The following is a 21320-nucleotide window of genomic DNA, read 5'->3' as shown; positions in this document are numbered from 1 at the left end:
CATACATATTCTGTTTGAAAGTAGTAATCTAGGGCATTGGAGTAAGTTAACCAAAGGTTTAGGTAACTGTTGCTTCCAATGCTAAGCAAATAAACAACTCTCAATGTTGTTTTCTTGATTTCAATATGAGATAATTTTTGTATCAATCAACTCTTTACCTTCTTGAAGTTCCCAGTTGTGTGTGTAGGTCAATTACTTGAAGACACAAAAAAAATTAAAAAAATTAAAAAAATTAAAAAAAAAAAAACTTCCCTTAAAATGTTCATTTAGATGAATCACTTTGAAAAGATTATAGGGTATATTTATTTTATGTCGTTCGAAAAACACATTAATTTTTGAGTACTAAAGTTTAAAAATGGTAGAACGACGGATTATGCTTTATAAAATCATCTTCAATATCTAGCCAAAATCATTAGTTTTTATTCCCAAAAACAGCCATCTTTTGCTACTTGAGTGAAAATAAAAAGTCTCATTTTCAAACCTTAAGGCAGGATAGATTTTTTGTAGAAGAAGATGGAATTTTGGGTAAAAAAAATCAAGGGATTTCTACAAAAAGACTAACTTGCGATTGAAAATGATGTATTGAAGATAAGTTGATTAGATAAAAATAATTTACCACAGGAATTGAATAACTTGATGATGGAGTTTTGGATGAAAAATCATAGGGGTTTTAAACCAAAGATTAATTGAAGATGACGGATTTTAGGTCATTTTACAATGATCTATACTAGAAGACTAGGGGTGCACATGGTTTGGATTGGTTCGGATTTTGACAAAATTGGAACCGAACCAATCCAATCCAATCTTGGTTTGGATCGGTTCTCGATTCTCATACTTATTTGAAGATAGATACCTTCTTCCTCAATCCAAGCATTCTATCTTCTCAAATCTTCAAACCTTAAAAACAAGTAGGACTTTTATTAAGCGTGGACTATGGGATAATAAAAAAAATTAAAAATTTTCTATATTTCATTTAAGAAATTTGATGCAGATGAGGTTCAATAAGTAGAAAACAGTAGATTGTATAGAAGATGAGATAGAGGATGGGTTCAATAAGTTGAAAATGAAAAAAATTCTCCAAGAAAAATGAAGGGGTTTTGGCTTAAGGTTTAAAATAATGGCATTTAGGCCATTTTATATTATTCTCCTAAACAAATAAGAAATATATTCAAGATCCATTCGAGAAGAATTTAAATTTGTTTACCGTTAATTGAAGGCGCCTGAGATCGATAGCTCAGAGATTTATTGAAGCTTTTTGAATCAGAGAGAGTTCAGTCTTCGTTTTCCGATGAGTTGGCGAGGCGGTGAGGTGAGGTGAGTGAGAGAGACGACTGAGATTGAGAACGACGGCGGCTAGGGTTCTGTTATCAGAATTCTTCGAACAGAAAGAAGAAGAAAGAAATAAAAAATCGAAAATTTTATTTTTCAAATAAATAAATAAATAAATAAATATATATATATATATATATAATTGGTTCGGTTTTCGGATTGATTCGATTCTATTATATCCTAATCCGGAACCGAACCAAATTAATCGGATTTTTTTTCTTCGATCCATACTCGAACCGTGGGTGTGTTTAATCCGAACCAATCCAATCCAAAAGCTTCGGATTGGTTTGGGTCTCGGATTTACCCAATCCAATGTGCACCCCTAGAGAAGACCACCACATCTCAAATATTCACCAAAACTTGGAGTTGTATATCTAAATCACCCTTAAATTTAAGGTAATTTTTTTCTTAGTAACAAAGTTCGGATGCGATAAGTATTTGGCAGAGGTTCAATTTAGATAAATTCAAGAATGTTTTTCGTCTAGCTTATGCTAGGATTTCAGAATAAGGTTTTGTTGTGGGTTTTTTTCCAGTAGTATGTCGGGTTCAACCACCATATAACAAAAAACGCAAGGTGATACCCATGATAGGCGATCATATTTCATTGTGGGATAAGCTCATTAATTATGCTAAGAATGCAATGCATATAATAAAAACCCAATAATTTTCATTTATTTATAATATAAAATAAAATGACTTGTGGTACAAACAAATCAATAATAGTATATTTGTTGATCAAATCAACTCGACTCAAATAGATACTTGAGATTGTAAGAACCCACCACATTAAGGGTCCCACTCCACATTTTCTCTACCATATATTGGTAGGCTATTTCTGTAGGATGAGCAGTGTCCCAAAATAGATGCTCACTAGGGTTATCACATAACTAATACTCTTTAACTACTCTATTCCCTCCACAACTGGAGATTCCCCTAAATGGTCCTGTCTTACAACATGCACTTTTTCCTTCCTTCAAACCTTCACCCAAAACATAGTAAAAAACTTTAGTAGATGGATTCGATTGCTAAGAAAATTGTAGAAAAATTACTTCCCTTAATATATATAATTTGCAGGTGTTTGATATGTTTTTCTTTTCCCGAGAAATTGATTATCTTGTAGAAGAAAATTTGATTACACTCCAAAATTTCACGTCCAAATAATTTTCCACGTAAACAAAATTCTTAACAATTAAAAATATTATCACACTATTTTTATCAAATTTATCATATTAATTAAGATTTATTTTTTGGGACCCAAAGGGAACAAGATACACATCCATGTGCCCAAAAAAAGTTGAACTGGGAAGTTAAAATGTTCAAATGTTTTGGTCCTGTAATAAACTTAGAAAGATTAGATTGCCACACCAACTTCTACTTTTAACATGTTAATTAGAGCCCTTTTGAATGAAGCAATATTTTTTTTTTTTGAAAGTTTAAAAGATAAACAGTAGTAAAACAAAACTCCTTTATACTTTCTTTCAAAACTACTTCACTTAAGAGTTTTTTTATTTTTATATATATACTTTTTTTACTTTGTATCCAAATAGTCCTCAATAGATATAATAGCCTGATTTTTTGTGTGAAGAATGATCACTATGGTGAGGAGATCATCCTCACAAAAAATCATTCTAATCCAAAACTTTTAACCCATGTAAGACAAAACTTTGGTTGTTGAACCCCCCCCCCCCCCCCCCCCCCCCCACATATATATATATATATATATATATATATATATATATATATGTGGGGGTGTTCATGGGACATATGTAAAAACAATGCTTTTTCAAAATATGGGTTAGAGGTTTTGGATTGAGCTGATTTTTTACGAGGATAGTCACTATGATGAGAATATCATCCTTACAAAAAATCAGCTCAATCTGAAATTTCTAAATCCATCAAAAGTGATTTACAAATTATTGGCAAAAATTGACAAAAAATCGACGGTCCACATTCTAAATCACTTTTAATTGGGTTAGAAGTTTCAGATTAGACTTATTTATTTTTTATTTTTTGATGATCTTCCCATCATGGAGATCATCCTCACAAAAAATCAGCTCAATCTGAAACTTCTAACCCATATTTTGAAAATTTATTAATGTTACATTGTTTTTACATATGTTTTTTCATATGTCCCTTGATCTGTTCCCCATATATATATAGGGAGAGGATCATGATACATATGTAAAAACAATGGTTTTTCAAAATATGGATTAGATTTTTTGGATTTTTGTGAGGATGACCTCTATGATGAGAAGATCATCCTAACAGAAAAATCATCTCAATCTGTAACTTCTTAGTCCATCAAAAGTGGTTTAGTAATTATTGGCAAAAAATCGACAGTCCACATTTTAAATCACTTTTGATGGGGTTAGAGGTTTCAGCTTGGACTGAATTTTTTTAGTATGATCTTCTAATCATAGAGATCATCCTGACAAAAAATCATTTCAATCCGAAACTTCTAACCCATATTTTGAAAAACTATTATTATTACATTATTTTACATATGTTTTTTACATTATTTTTACATACATACATATATATACATATAGGATGTCATTCGGTAGCCAACGTTAGGGAGCCAACACGTTTGTTCTAAGTAACTTAAAAGTTTTTAGATTGAGCTGATTCTTTGTGAGGATGATCTAGGATGATAAGATCTTCCTCACAAAAAATCAGCGCAATCTGAAACTTCTGAGTCCATCAAAAGTGGTTTACAAAATTTTGGTAAAAAATCGATAGTTCACAATTTCAAAACCATTTTTGAAGGGGTTATAAGTTTCAAATTGAACTGATTTTTGTGTGAGGATGATCTTTTCATCATAGAGATCATCCTCACAAAAAATCAGCTCAATCTGAAACTTTTAAGTCACATAGGACAAACAAGTTGGCTCCCTAAAGTTAGATGCCGAACCTTACCTATATATATATATGGAATGTTAACTTCCAAGACCTCATGGGGGCTTTAACATTCAACACTACATTTTTTTCAATAATATCTCTATCAATTTTATCTTTTACTGAAAAAATAAGGGTTTGGTTGCCTTTTACATAAATACTTTTTTGCATTGATTGCCAAATCTTTTATTGAAGCAACATTTGAAGTTTCATTATTGAAGGAAGATTTGTAAGAAACCTCATTACACCTTCACTTTTAAGGAGGAGTGGAGGTGTGCATATAAGGAAACATAGTAAACTACATGCCTCAAAACTTCCTAAATTTTATTTTATTCTAATACTCTTCCTGGTTTACCCCATTAGATATATTATTTGAATTTACAAGTTAATAATAATTCTAAAAAAGCGAAAGTAATTATAAAATATGAGATAAGATATATTATAGATGTAACATACCATATTCTGTGGGGTGATTCATTGCTTGGCTAATATAGTTGTAGGTATTGAAATGCGAATATTTGAATCCCTGTAACTCATTTTCTAGTTAATAGAGGCATTTTGATGGAGCTTTATTGCATAGTTTTGCCAATGTTTAAAATTCTTTAATGCAGCCACCATTCCTACTCTCATAGCTGGTACACAACCCATGAGTACCAAGCCAACAAAACTAAATTTTCAGCTGCTACTTTTGTAAATTTCCTACAAGCCAACCATGTTAGCATTAAACATTGACACATGAGAATCGCATGATGAACCAAACCAACCACGATGATCAATGCAACACATTAATACTATGGGACCAAAGAATCTCGCCTCCATGATATGCATGTGCACCTAAGAAAAATTAAATGCGTTATATTCTTGCCTAACGACATTGACCAAGTGAACTCTATCCCGACTCTATAAAATTGATAGTCGAGAGGTTTTCAGAGAATACCATAATAGAGGCAAGGACAAGGACATCAAGTAATCATAACCTATTAGTTAAGATCATGCCAACCCATTATATAATTGATAAGAATTGGAAGCCAATTCTGTAGTCAAGAGTTTTCTAGAGAATTTCATGATAGAGCACAAACACAAGGACAAGACGTAATCATGTCCTTTTAGTAGAAGGCGATTATGAAATATAAAAGTAGTTAAGACTAGGGCGAACCCACTATGTAAATGATGAGAATTGAATGTATAGGTAAAAAGAAAAAATCTTTCTTGAATCTTGGTACTCTTTGAAAGTTAAGATTGACTTAATTGTTGGAGATATAGTAAGATCAAGCTTATGATTCAACTTTAATAACATTAAAGGAAAATAAAAAAATGTACTCACAAATACTACATATAATTCAAGCAAGTAACGCTTTGGTACGAGGGCAAAAGTACTTGCTTTGATTACAGTAGTCAAGTTGCCAATCACCATTCCTACATATTCTGTATGAGAGTAGTACTCTAGTACATTTGAATTCCTTAACCACCAAGGGGCGAAGTAATTATTGCTTCCAATGCTAAACAAATAAACAGCTCTTGATATGGTTTTCTTGGCTTCAAGATGACTTAATTTTTGTATCAACCAACTCTCTACCTTCTTGAAGTTCCTTAGTTGTGCGTGTAGATCGATTACCTGGAAAAAAAAATAATTAAAACAAAAAAATGTCCTTATAAAGTTCTTGTTGATTAATGAATTTGAAATTTGTAGGTTATACGTTTAGGATATAGTAGTATATAAAAGAAAATTGTAGATGCGAATACATGTAACTTGGGCCGGGCTTATACATAAGAACCTGTTGTTAAATAGGTTCCAATACTTGCAACTTGGGTGGGCTTTGGGTATTAGATAGATGTTTTTATTTGGCTCTGTTCGACCATTTGTATGGTTAGGTCAGGATTGTGGATAGTAGGTTTTGAAGTCCAATTATTATTTGGTTTGTCACATTGCAGCCCAACTCTGACTTAGCCCGGTCCAAACATGGCCACAAGGCCAATACTGCGACATGGTTAAGATTAGCGGTGCACACTGGATCGGAAAAATTCGAGAACCGAACTAATTTTTATATTTATTATAATATATATATTTATTTAAAAATAAAATATAATCTTTAAAGACAAAAGGTAAAAACATTCAAATACTATTAAAATCTCAAACCCCTTTGTTTATGCATGTTATGTGTTATAGTGATGTTTTGTTTAATATTTATTTTGATTAGTTTTAAATTTTAACTATTTTAATTTTTCTAGTGAAAATAATAAGTATGAGAACAGAGAATCGATCCAAACCAAGGTTAGTTTGGATTGATTCGGTTGTATAAGGTAACTGGATTGGTTCGATTCTAAATTTGTAAAATCGATCATACTTGATTCGATTATGATTTTACCACAAATTTGAATCAATCCGAACCATGTGCACTCCTAGTTAAGATGATTTGGGGATTCAACTTAATGGAATCAGTGGGCTAAAAACAGGTGGGATGGGCTATGATACAGTGTAGAAGCGATTGATAATAACAATGTCTAGCGTAATTGGATATAATTTTCGTATAAAAAATGTTACATACAAATCCTTGATGAGTTTTCAACAAGAGCTCCTGCTCCACCAGATGCGAAGTTGGCCCCATCACTAAATTCAACTCCAGGTTTATGATACGGTGGAACCAACTGCAACTTTGCATATTTCGCTACAATAAAAAAGAAAAACGATTTTAAGTGAAAAAGATGAATTATTTTTTAAAAGAATAAATTTTCAAATTTAAAAAATAATGAATATTGTTGGTAGCCTTTCTTTCACATTTTAATATAATTTTAGAATTGACTATATCAAATATTATAATAGCACAACTAATTAATGAGAAATATTATTATTTTTCTACTCTCTAACATCTCTATTAAAAATTAGTGTAATGATTTTTTGACGCCCCCTTTGACACACGATCCCATCACAAAATTGTAGATCATTTGTCTTGGGATATACATAATCATAAATCTTTTTTCATGTATCTCGATGCAACTTATCAACGGTTCTGTAATTGGGTCGTGGGGAGCCGTGTGTGGTGGGTGGGCTCATGGTACTACAGAGCGCTACAACGCTTCAGTTCAAAGTTGAAAAGTTTTTCATGTAGTTTATCAAAGGTGATTGGAGTATCTCTAGCTTGAACTGCTAGAACCAATTCTTTGTAGTCTTCTCCAAGTCCCTCAAAAAAAATTTCTGAGAGATCTTCATCATCAACAACTGTGCCAAGGATGGCAAGTTCATCAACCTGAGCCTTGATAGTCTGAAGGAACTCAGAGACACCCATGGATCCCTTCATGATTTGTTTTAATTGATTTTTCACCTGCTTGATTCTTCCACAATATGGTTTGGCATATGTATTAGCCAATATTGTCCAAGCTTCCCTTGATGTTTTTGCTCGGGTAATGAAGGAAATTATGGTCACAAGTCCACCTGGATGATCAAATAAATACATATTATACCTTATTATATGGTAAATTAACATTTCATGAACTGAAAATGAGTTATTTACTATTTTGACTTACTAGTTATTTTAATTGGCAAAACATGAAAATCACGTTTTTGTTATATAAAAAAAAAAAATTCAGAATGGCAATGAATTCGACAGGTTTAAAGTGGCAATTTCGCACTTTGAACTTGCGAAAGTCACTTTAAAAATAGTTGAATTTGTTGACGGATAAGAGTGTTATCTTATCCGGTATTCTCTTATTCAAAGAATTTTTTTGATTTCTATTAAGGGTATGTTTGATTGCACATGGAAAATAGGGTGGAAAATCAATTTTCATGGAAAATGATATTTTTCAAGTGTTTGATTGCACATGGAAATAGAAATTCATTTTCCACCTTAATCAAAATGTCCACCAAAACATGGATTTCACTTTCCCACCCATAAAGAAGAAGATATGAGTGTGAAAAAATTGGAGATGAAAAATATGTGTGGATTTCACTTTCCCACCCATATGGGTGGGAAAGTGAAATCCACACATATTTTTCATCTCCAATTTTTTCACACTCATATCTTCTTCTTCACCACCACCACCACCACCATTACACTAACATCGCCATCGTCACCATCACCGTCGTCGTTGCCTTCGTTGTCGTCGTCACCGTCACTGTCATCACCATCTCCGACCACCTTTCCTCTCTCTCTCTCTCTTTCTCTTCTTCTCCTTCTCCATCCCTCACCTCCGCCACCACCACCACCACCATGTTCTCCCCTCACTTACCTCCGTCGTCATTGCCACCGCCACCATCACCGTCGCCACCGCCACTATCGCCACCACCACCACCATCGCCACCACCGCCACCGCCACTTATCTTCTTCCTCTCCCCCTTCTCTCATATTTCTTTCTCCTCCTCCTCTCCTTCTTTTTTTTTTCTCATTTAATTTTCCCAAGATTTTTTCAAGTAAAATCAAACAATAGAATTTGATTTTCCATCCCTTCCTATTTTCCATCACAATTTTTCCATGGATTTCAAATTCCATGGAAAGTCACTTTCCATGCAATCAAACATACCCTAAGAGTGTTTTTTTATTCTTAATATTTTATAGTGTGGAATTATATTTTTATGAACCGTGATAATCTGATTACCCTATGTGGCAAATTCAATTGACTATCCTGACATGACAAGTTTGGGAACTGTGAATCTGTGCTCTTAGGGATATACTACAACACTTCCCCATAAAAAATTGTATCTCGAGAGAACTGTGTGTCTAGAGGAGCGTAGATCTATGGTTCCAAACTTTTAACATGGGGTAGTGGATTGAGTATGCAATGACTCTATTTTTATTAATAGATTGGCGCTTTCTAGTCAAAACTCAAAACTGAGTTTTAAAATTAGGATGATTATTTAGACATAATCCCCAAGGATTTGGTTAATATGTGAGATAGGCCCTATATTTTCAAAATGATGTCATATTCCTTGACCACTGACCACAATCTTTTATGATTTTCAACTTCTTACCAAATTCTTGATTTTCTTTTCAAAAATGCATTGGCTTCAAACTCCTAAAAAAGATATAAATTTAAAAAAAAAAAAAAAAAAAAAAAAGACCTATCTTATTCTTGAGGTTTGAAGGTTGAAAGAGAGATAATATTGAGGTTGAGGATGGTGGGTATTGAAAAAATTTGAAGAGGATGAGTGTGTTGGAGAAATGTTAAAAAGGGTTTGATGAAAGAGGTTGAATACAAGATGATTTAGGTCATATTCTCTTAATCTCTTTAGATGACCTTAGTCTAGGGATTATTCTAATATTCAGTAAAACCTAGAGGAGTACTATATCAAAATTAACCGTCAGAGAGGACTCGAAGAGGTTTGAACTCTTATACTTTGATATAAATAAATAAGTTTAATTTGACCAGTACTGACGCTAGCACGCAAATCATCATTTCTTGAAGTTTGAAATTATGGGGGAAAGTAAAACATGAAAGTTTCACAATAGTTAAGGACTGTGTATGGGCTGAGCCAATCTGGGCTGTAAACAAGTTGGTGCTAATCGGGCCCCACTGTTGTCCGATAGGATAATATAGTAAACTTCGAGTTCCAAAGTGTGCACCTAATATTGAATGAGTGTCTTTTTTTGAGATATCCGTTTAGATAAAAAAAGTCAATTTTGATAAATAAAAATATGATAATAGAAAGTACTGGTCTCATTATCTCTATTATATACACAAAATTATCTTTTCTTGTTGAGTTTAAAGAGTAATTTGTTTAACAAAGAACTTGTATAAGAGAGTCTCTTTAAAGTTAATATAAATATTGAGAAAATGCGATACTTTGATAAAATTGGACTCTGTTATATTTTGAAAGTAAATTCGTTAGAAACCTCATTGCACGATCACTTTTCAAGCGGAGTGTGTACGTTTATAAGGAAACATAGTAAGATGCATGCCTCAAAGCTTTCTAAATTTGTTCTTTTCTATCCTCTTTCCCTTTTATTCCATATATAAATTATCCTAATTTATAAGTAATTTAAAAATTCTAAAAGAAAGATAAATATCAGAGAGGTATATTAAAGACGTTACATACCATATTTTGTGGGGTAAACCATTGCTTGACTAATAGAGTTGTTGATTTTCGAATGTGAATATTTGAATCCTTGCAACTCTTTCTCTAGTTTGTAGAGGTGTTTTGACAAAACTTTATCATATAGTTTGTCAACGTTGAGGCTTCTTCAATGCAACCACCCTTTGATTCGAGTACTCTCATAGTTGGTAGACAACCCAAGGGCATCAAGCCAATAAAACTGAATTTTCGGCCGTCACTCTTGTAAATTTCATGTTAAAGCAACCATTTTAGCATTAAACATTGACACATCACAACCACACAAACTATGTTGATCAATGCAAGACATTAATATTATGATCCTAAAGATCTTGCCGCATTTGGCACCACCTCAAGAAATGAAATGTGTTATATTCCTTCCCAATGACTTGGAACAATTGAATTTCAATCATGACTTTGCGCGATTGGAATCCAATGGAGATCCCAACTTGAGAGTTATCCAGAAAATATCATAATAGAACGCAAAGTACAAGAACATCAAGTAATCATAACTTGTTTGTAGAAGGCAATTCTGACATGACTTAACCATTTAAGACTACAGTTCCATCCTATTATATAAGAGGTGAAAATTGAAGGCAAAGGTATTTAAAATTATCTATTAAACCTTGTTATTATACCAAAATTAAGATTGATTTAATTGTTAGAGGTGTTGTAATATCAAACTTATGGATCAATAATCAGGGTCTAGAAAGTCATTTTTAGAACTTTAATTATATGAACTTTATGGATAAATTGTATACTAAATCCTCTTATTAGACATAATTCATTGTTAGTCCATAATAATTTTTGTTTTTAATTTAATTATGTAATTCGAAACTAATTACTGTTATTTACATGTAACAATAATTATTCGCAAAATTTCAAGGTGAATTAGGAAAATCCAAAGTTATCACTTTGATCCAAGATCCAAAACAAGACCGTAAACCAAAATTCAAGACATTTGGGCCAAATTTTATCTCGGCACCATGATCAACGGTGGAACTGCGGTCAATGAAGAACGTCGAGCCTCGAAATTCTTACTGAAGCTTGGTGACTGAAAGACATTTGCATTGAAGTAGGATCTTCAAATTTTTGTAATCATAGAATGTTTTCAAAATCCTAATTATCCAAGAAACCTTAATCTAGTCTCTCTATAAATAAGAGACTAGACTAAAGGGCATATAATCTCCAAGATCATCTCCCTCGGAGTGATCTCTCATCTCTCATCTAATGAACTTCTCTTTTTTCTATTATTTTAGTTTTAGGTTTTTATTTTTTGTTTCTTAATTTTACGAAAGTTATAAGGAGGCTCTACCAATTTCAAGTCAAGAAATAATAAATATATTTTTTTCTCTCATCTCTACTTTTTTTTCTTTTCATGTTTTCTTTATTTTATTTGCACTTTATTATTTTTGCGATGACTGTCAACTAAATCTCCGTTAGATGGGTTGAAGAAGCCTGAACAAGATTTACTAGTATTTTGATTGTTCTCGTAATTGCTTCATAGCTTTATTATGATAGTGTTAGACATTTATTATTAGGTTAACCATTGAATGTTTTTCAAAGTTTTAATGATTTCTTTCTTTGATAAGTTCAAGAAGAACCATGCTTTATAGAGAATAGTTAATATTTATCTAATCATCTCTGCCAAATTTATTATGTTTTTTGATATCGTTTCTATTATAACTATTTAATTTTTCAATCCACAAACATTAATTTTGTTTAGTGGATCGAGATAAAAAGAGAATCAGAATTCATTGATGAAGTTTGTGATGGTAGATCCAATTGATCTACACTTCTCTATCGTATTCCTAAGTTTTTATTTTATTAGTTATTTTAAATAAATCTCTCTAAAAAATTATTTTTAATTGGTTATATAAACTTGAATTGAATTGGAAATAAAAATACTTTGGATTAATGTTGTCTCTTTGGTTTGACCCTTGTTTGCCAAGATTTTTCTTTTATTCTTATTTTATCATCATATACAGCTCGAACAATCAACTTCAATAACATTGGAGGAGAAGTGAAAAATAACTCACAAATATTATATATTATTCAAGTTAGCGCAATTATAAAAGATCACAAGTACTTACTTTGATTACATTAGTCAAGTTGCCAACCACCTTTCTTACATATTCTGTTTGGGAGTAGTGTTCTAGTGCATTGGAGTTCATTAACCAAGGGGTTAGGTAATCATTGCTTCAAAAGCTAAGAAAATAAACAGCTCTCCATATGGTTTTCTTTGCCTCAACATGACCTAATTTTTGTATCAACCAACTCTCTACCTTCTTGAAGTTCTTTAGCTATGTGTTTAGGTCGATTACCTGAAAAGATTATAGATTCATGTAAATTAATCACTTTGAAAAGATCATAGGTTATATTTATTTAAATTTATCATTCGAAAAACACATTCATTTTTTATTGGGTTCAACCTGATCCAGCTGTAAAATGGGTCCGAATACTTGAAATTTGGGTTCTGCCTATATATAAGAATCTATGTTCGACATTGGTCCGAATAGTTTCAACTTGGGGATACAAATTCATGGAGTCATTGAGGCCTAAAGTGTGTGCCATGTGTCAATTTAGCTATGTGGGGTGGGCTATGATATAATGTAGCAGCGATTGATAATAATGATGATTGGATATATTTTTTCATCATAAGAGTACATACCAATCCTTGATGAGTTTCGACAAGAGCTCCTGCTCCACCAAATGCGAAGTTGGCTCCATCAGTAAATTCAACTCCAGGTTTATGATAAGGTGGAATCAACAGTAACTTTGCATATTCCGCTACAATCATCAGAAATAAATTTAAAAAAATTGATTTATATATGAAAGATCAGGATTCAGAATGGTGTCCCGTTGAACGGTTTCCACATGGCACATTTTAGTTGGACTTTAAAATACCTTGAACTCCTAAGAAAGCCGTTTTTAAATTGCATGAAGCCCAATGTTTTTAATCACCAACTAAAAAGTGCCACACAGACATTGTCTATTGCTATCCGACCAGGACATCGTTATGATTCGTGACTCTTATGTGAAAGTGGTGGAAATTTCTGAAAAAGAAAAATCAAATTTTAAATAAAAAAAATAATCTTGTTGAGAACCCATCCTTCATAATTTATTATAATTGACTATGTCTAATATCATTATAACAAGTGGTGGAGCCAGGATTTTGCTCATGTGGGGGCAACCAAGAGTAGAAAAAAAATTGTGGGGACAATTAAGAGTGAAAAAAATTGTTGTGAGGGCAACTGAGAGGGAAAAAAAATTGTGAGGGGTAATAATGGTAAATTTCTTTATTTACTATTAAAATTTGTCATAATAGCACATTAATCCATAGAATTTGAAAACTCTTGAGGGGCCAAATGCTCCCACAGCCCCACTCTAAATCCGCTCCTAATTATAGCATAATCAATTAATGAAAAAATATTATAAAATGCGTAAGATTATTACTTTTCTCATTGTCAACTCAACTCCCATCCACCTACCAAACAACGATTTGTTGTTACAAGAAATGAGATCCTTAATCAGATGAGAGAAAAAAAAAATGCGTAAGAAATGAGGATCTAAAGCAGATCCTCTGTAGCGCAACAATCTTGTAGCACTCTCTCCGTAGATGAGAGAAAAAAAAATCTCAACCCTCTATCGTTCATGCTTTAGATCTGATTTTGACAAAAAATCAAAAACATGTTTTTTTCCCATTGATCCAAGTACTTAAAAATGCAAGTACTGTTGATGTAGTGCTCTTTGAGTCATTTAAACCACGTTAAAGGGTGTTATAGGAAAATTGCGCTACAAGAGATCCCCTTCCTTACAAAAAGAATAATGATTTTTTAATTAGAATGTCTTCACTCGATCAAAACTCGACTGACATGGTATGGACATAGAACCATATATTTTCCTCGAGATGCACATCCATCATGGAGATGAACAATTTTGTTTCCCAAGGCAAAAGATCTATGGTTCTACATCCATGCCACGACAATCGAGTATTGACCGATTGAACACTTTCTAATTAGAAAATCAGTACTCTTATAAAAATTATATGCTAAGTTGATGAACCAATGGCATGGCGTCATGTGTATTAAAAAAACAAGTCAACTATATGATCTTGGAAAGATTTACCCATACGGATTGACGCGAGGACTCAATTACATTGCATAATCAAAATCCATGTTTTTGGTTCCTTGTTATTGCATAACAATCTACCTTGAGATATGTGTGGGTCCAATTAAAATTTGGATTTGGTCAACCCAACCCAATGTATAATTCAGGTTAATTGATTCAATTTTAATATAAGTATAAAGGTTGGGTCAAGTCGCCTTAAAAAAAAACAATGTAGTGTAACATTTGGCCCAAGCCTTTTAACTTTTAGATTTAGCTTGTTTTGATCAGGCAAATTGCAATTAGAAACAAACAAATTCAAAAACATTTAGAAATAACTTTAATATATAATAATATAAGAAAAGTTCGGTAATGATGGTTTGAACATGTTTGACGAAATGAAGGTCGAGGAGAACTAAAGGAACATAAATGGAGATATTGAAAAAAAAAAAAAAGTGTTAGAACTCGCACTCAATGATATAAAACTTTTCTTCAGACAAAGTGGAATAGAGGAAAAAAAACATTGTCAAGTTGATGCCATATCTAAGGGATAAGGCTTTGTTGTAATGGTTATTGTAGTATTCGGCCAGGCTCAACCACTATATAACAAAAAAATTCCAGATGAGACCCTCCAAATTGGGCCAAGCCCATTAATAGACCATTATTCATTTATTCATAATATATGATAGAAGGACTAGTAGTACAGACAAGCCAATCATGGTATAGCTGTTGATGAGATCAAATGGACTCAAATAGATACTTGAGATTGTAAGGACCCACCACATCATGGGTCCCACTCCACATTTTCTCTGCTATATATTGGTAGGCACTTTCTGTAAAATGAACATGGTCCCAAAATAGATGCTCGTTAGGGTTATCACATAACTGATAGTCTTTAACTGCTCCTTTACCTCCACAACTAGAGATTCCTCTAAATGGTCTTGTCCCACAACATGCACTTTTTCCTTCCTTCAGACCTTCACCCAAGAAAATAGAAAGAACAAAAAAAAACTTTAGAGACATTTAATTGGATAATTAGCAGAAAAAACACTTTCTTGAGAAAAAAAATGCAATTTGTAGGCATTTGGTTTGTTGTTTCTCAAGAAATTTATCATCTAGGAGAGGAAACTTTGATTGCAATTCAAAATTTCATGTGCAAATAAATTTTCGGGCAAACAATTTCTCGTGGATTTCCAAGAATTAGAGACATTATCACAGTTCTATTTTTTTTTATCAAATTTATCATGTTAATTAAGATGCATTTTTGGGACCCAAGTAGCCAACATGCAAAACTATGGGAAGCATCAAATGTTCAAATGACATATGTTCGACTTCTAAAAGCTACTTTTTACCAAAACTACTTTCTGCCATAGTTGCTTACTGCTTTCTACTGTGTATCCAAACAAGGCCTTAACCATAGTTCAAAATCTCGGTTTGTATAATAATGTTTCATGTGAAATATTTTGGTTTTTTCAAATCTCGAAATGAAACATGCTTGAAACCGAAATATTCAAAGTTTTGGTTCTATTTATGAGAAAATCAAACAAGAAGGAAGGGGTATTCATAGTTCGATAAATTTCAACAAAACTAGGCTCTGTTATATCTTGAAGGAAGATTTTGTTAGAAACCTCATTGCACCTTCATTTTTCAAATGGAGTGGAGGTATGTATTGTATATAAATAAGGAAACATAGTAAACTACATGCTTCAAATTAAACTTCCTAATTTTCATATTCTTTTAATTTTTCCCTATTTTACTCCATTATATAAATTATCCGAATTTATAAGTAAATTGAAGATTATAAAAGAGCCAAAGGTAGGGTACAAAATGAGACAAGTTATTTGATAGATTTAACATACCATATTTCATGGGGTGATCAATTGCTTGGCTAACATAGTTGTACATTTTGGAATGTGAATATTTGAATCCTTGTAACTCTTTCTCTAATTTGTAGAGATGTTTTGACAGAGCATTGTCTTGTAGTTTTGCCAATGTTGAGGCTTCTTTAATGCAACCACCATTTGGTTCGAGTTTTCACAAAGCTGGTACACAACCCAAAGGCATTAAGCCAATAAAACTGAATTTTCGGTCACCACTCTTGTAAATTTTCTTTCAAACCATCTACGGTGATCAATATTGCAAGTCATTAATATTATGGGACCAAAAGACCTTGCATCCAAGATATGCATGCGGCACCTCAAGAAATGAAATGTGTTCTATTCCTATCTAACGACCTTGGAAAATTGAACTTAGTCATGACTCTGTACGATTGGAAGCCAACTCCTTAGCCGAGAGTTGTCCTAAGAATGCCAAAATAGAGCACAAGGACATCAAGTAATGATAACCTATTAGTAGAGGGAAATTTCGAGCTAACAAAATCAATTAAGACCGGGGCAAACCCACTATGTAATTGATGAGAATTGAAGGAAAAGATAGAAAGAAAAAAAAAATTCTTTTGAATCTTTTTACTCTACCAACATTGAGATTGATTTAATTATCGAAAATATAGTGAGATCAAGCTTAGGGATCATCAACTCCAATAACATTAGAGAAGAATCGAAAAAAAATACTTGCAATATTATATATAATTCGAGCAAATTTCACCTTACCGTGAGATCAAAAGTACTTACTTTGATTACAGTAGTCAAGTTGCCAATCACTATTTTTACATATTCTGTTCAGGAGTAGTACTCTAGTACACTAGAGTTTGTTAACCAAGGGGTCGCGTAATCATTGTTTCCAATGCTAATCATATAAACAGCTCTTGATATGATATTCTTCGCTTCAATATGACCTAATTTTTGTGTCAACCTGCTCTCTACCTTCTTGAAGTTCCTTAGTTGTGTGTGGAAGTCGATTACCTGATATAAAAACAAAAACAAAAACAAAACAAAACAAAAAAAGACTCTTATAAAGTTCATGTAGACAAATTAATTTGAAATGATTATAGATTATATTTATTTCATGTATCATTTAAAAACACATTCAAATTTTCTTTTTTTTGGTCATAAAAAATTCAATATGGTATTAAGATTGATTATGCTTTATAAAACTAAATGGCGAGAACAAAGAAACAACATATTCATAAATTGAATGTAATAGAGATGAGATATTGATCATGTTTGCAGTAACATATAAAAGAAAATTATATTAGAAATTGGGTTCAAATTGATCCAAACCTTAAATACACTTGAACTTGCAAGTTGGGCTGGGATTATATTTTAGAAACTATGTTCAAAATTGGCTCAACCCGATCCTTCTCTTAGATAGGCTGAATCGTTTCCAACTTGGGTAGGGCTTGGGGATAGATGTTTTTGTTAGGCCCTTCTAGGGCATTTATATGGGCTAGACCAGGATTGGGGTAGGTTTTGAAGCCTGATTATTATCAAGATATTCATAGCTGAGCCCAGCCCAAACCTGACTTAGCCCAGTCCAAACTTGGCCCTATGGCCGAAAGAGGGTTACATGTGGAAATTTAGATAAGTGGGACTGACTATGATACAATGTAGCAATGCTTGATAATAATAATTTCTTGCTTCATTGGATAAAATTTTACATGAGAAGAATACGTACGAATCCTTGATTTGTTTCAATAAGAGCTCCTGCTCCAGCAGATGCGAAGTTGGCCCCATCAATAAATTCAACTCTAGGTTTATGATATGGTGGAGGAATCAATGGTAACTTTGGATATTCCGCTGCAATAAAAATAAATAAATAAGTGAAAGAGATGGAAATTTCTCTGGAAAAAAAAAAAAAAAAAAAACAATTTTCATATTAAAAAAGGAAAACTGTTGGTAACCCTTTCATACATTCCCCTCCCCCCCTCACAAAATGGGTGATATTGGTGTTACTCACGCATTAAATGCAAGATGGTCTACCCCTCTGGAGTTTCGTTGACTCGGTCAAACCATTAATAAAACACCTCTCTCAACAGAGGTGGTAAAATATAGAAAATACCATCATGTGTTGAACTTACAAAAATGTCCTTTGATTTTAACAACCTAAATGCATTTGATCTAATCGCTCTTAACACGATAGTTATGAGAACTGTTCTCAATTCTATTTCTCATCAATCTAAAGTTAAAATTGTTGTTTTGAAGCTAAATTTCATCATTATCAACTAAATTTTGTATTTTTCAACTCGATTTCAACATGTTCATCCCAATCCAAAAACATTCTTTGACCCCCAATGCTCAGAATCTTCACATGGAAAATACTGAAAAAAAAATCGAGGGACAAAGATGAAACAATGAAAAAAATGAATTTAGTAACAACCCCTCTTGTAAATATGAATATTAGTTCTCTCTCCCCCCCCCCCCCCTCCGCGCACAGAAAGAACAAAAACAACTTTTTAATTTAATTTCTTCAACAAAAATTTAAGTCTTGAGAGTCCAAACTTCCACCCATTGCACAAAATATGGAATCCCTAACTTGATCTAACCTGAAATCTAAATCTAAATCAAAGTTTTAATGTTAGGTTTTGAAACAATGGTTCTAACGAATAGAACCATAACAATCATGACAACAATCCAACAATAACTCTAGCTTCAATAGGTGCGATAAAAAAAAAAAGCCAAATTTCATCTTCTTAAAGAATATTTAGTTAGAGTTTTACCTTATAATCAAACAATCTAAATGCATTCAATCCAACAATGTAGATCAGATTAGTATAGGCAGATTTTTCAAATAAATAAAGGGCATTTAAGTAATTTAAATGCTATAAGGGTAATTTTGGCATTCAAACTATAGACTGTAAATTAAACAAACTTACTTAGCGGTTTGATCAAGTCAACGAAAGTCAAGGGGGATTGACTTCATATTATTATAGAATAACTAATTAATGAACAAATATATTATCAAATGGATAAGGTTATTATTTTGCTACTCTCTAACATATCTCTTGAAAAACATGGGATAGGAAAAGAGCATTCTCATTTGTCAATCCCCTTCTACCCATAAGAATAGAGATTTGTTGTTCCGAAAATTTTGTGCTAAGTTGATGAACCAATGGTGTGATGCCACCTGTATCGAAAAAGCAAGTAAAATCCAAGCATTTAAAATTGCCCCAAAATTTTCTCCCCATTTTCCAACCACTCTTTCATTTTTAATACATGTGGCATCATGCCATTAAGTTAACACAAAATTATCCGTAACATGTAACTAGGGGTGTCAATGGGTCGGTTTCAGTTTGATTCCTAAGGAACAAAAAACCATAACCATTATATTTAATTCGGTTCTTGTCAATTTTGGGTCTGACTCCAAAATAAATGGAGGCAGAATCAGAACTACGAAAGAAAAAAAAAACAAACAAACACGGGTACCTATCGGATCCAATTCTCAAGAATCGAATGAGAAAAACAAATATTTTAAATCATTATAATTTTTTTTTTCTTAATATTTTACAATGTAGAATTATATATAGATATTTTCTTTTTCTTTTTTAGTTATAAAAAGAACGTTAGGTACACACACAACTCGAAACAAGTTTAATTCTAGAGTCAACTCAAGTAATGAAGTTGGCATGGACAATATTTGAATTTTAATTAGTGGGCGGTGTCTAGACAGAAGTCAAAATTGAGTTCTAAAACTAGGATGATTTAGACACACCTCCTTGGAGTTTTGATAAGTAATATAAAATAAATAGAACCCATTCTTATTTTTAAGGTTTCAAGGTTGAAAGTCGAAAAAGAGAATCTTGAGGTTGAGGATGGGCATAAGTTCTTTTTGACGAGGTATGAGTGTGTTGGAGACATTTTTAAAAAGGGTTTCTCGAAAGAGAGGTTGAATACAAGAGCATTTAAGCCATATTCTATTAGTCTCTTTTAGATGACCTTAGTCAAGGATTTATTCTGCTATTAGTTTGAGAAAGTAAGGGGTATTTCTAATATTTAGTAAGACCTAGAGGAGTATATCTAAATTATCATTAATAATATTCATCATGGCCAAAAGTAGGGGTGTCAATGGATAATTGAAAATTCGAATCCAATTTGAATTTGAATTTGAAAAATTAAATTCAAATTCAGATAGTTTTATATATTCGAATCTTTATCGGATACGGATTAAGATATTAACATTTCGAATCGGGTTCAAAAAGAATATATAATATTTATTATTTTATTTGATTAATTTTTTATATAAATAATATAATAAATTATTTTATTAGATTTATTTATTATATGAATAATATAACATATAATGAGTTTTTTTTTTTAATAATGAAAACTCAATTGGATAAGGAAAAATTATCTTTTTATTTTTTATAAATACAAAAATTATTCGAATTCTAATAAGATATTATCTGATATCCGATAGGATAATCAGATTCGAATTCAAAAAGAGTTTTGAACATCTGTTGGATTCGAATTTGAATTGGATAGTAGATAAAATTTTTGGATTCGGAGTCATGCATTGCTTTATCCGAACTGATAAGCATCCATTGACAATCCTAGGCAAAAGAAAATGAACTTCTATGAAGATAGCCAACAGGACTCTCAAGTGGTTTAAATTCCTACACTTTGTTTATTAGATATTCAACATTTCCAGAAGTTCGACATTCTAGCCAAGCCCAGTTCTAATAAAGGGTTGGGCCGAAGAAAAACCACATTTGTTGAAGTCAGGGTTAACTCGTAAGTATTTGGACATATAATTACAATTGTACCAGGCCAGATGCCTGACCACTTTTGAACATTGAAGGGTTTTCTTAACATATGCCATATGGGCCTAAAGTTTTCCGACTAAAAGCTTTGCGTGGGCCAAATCTGATGTTTTCTTCTAGGCTATGAATTCCCATTAAAGAACTACAAGATAATAGACAAAGAGATGAAATCCAAAGGGATAAGTAAGCTTATAATTTTAGTGTACCTCAAACAAGTAAATTGTAATAAATCTCTTATATTTTAGTATACTTGTTCTTCCCTCAATTCATCTATATTATATATCTTCAATG

At 32.2% G+C, this 21320-nt stretch overlaps 2 pseudogenes; both read right to left on the bottom strand.

Annotated features, from left to right (window-relative positions):
- Positions 1-2034: 2034 nt before the first annotated feature.
- LOC147381406 (uncharacterized) lies at positions 2035-13067 on the bottom strand (annotated as a pseudogene).
- A 2045-nt stretch (positions 13068-15112) lies between these two features.
- LOC147381405 (GDSL esterase/lipase 5-like) lies at positions 15113-19396 on the bottom strand (annotated as a pseudogene).
- Between the last annotated feature and the right edge of the window lie 1924 nt (positions 19397-21320).

This window comes from Akebia trifoliata, unplaced genomic scaffold (assembly GCF_017979445.1).
Source record: "Akebia trifoliata isolate Shusen 1 unplaced genomic scaffold, ASM1797944v1 Contig00510, whole genome shotgun sequence".
Lineage (NCBI taxonomy): Eukaryota > Viridiplantae > Streptophyta > Magnoliopsida > Ranunculales > Lardizabalaceae > Akebia > Akebia trifoliata.
The sequence above is the reverse complement of the archived record's forward strand: the minus strand, read 5'-3'. Positions and strand labels throughout refer to the sequence as shown.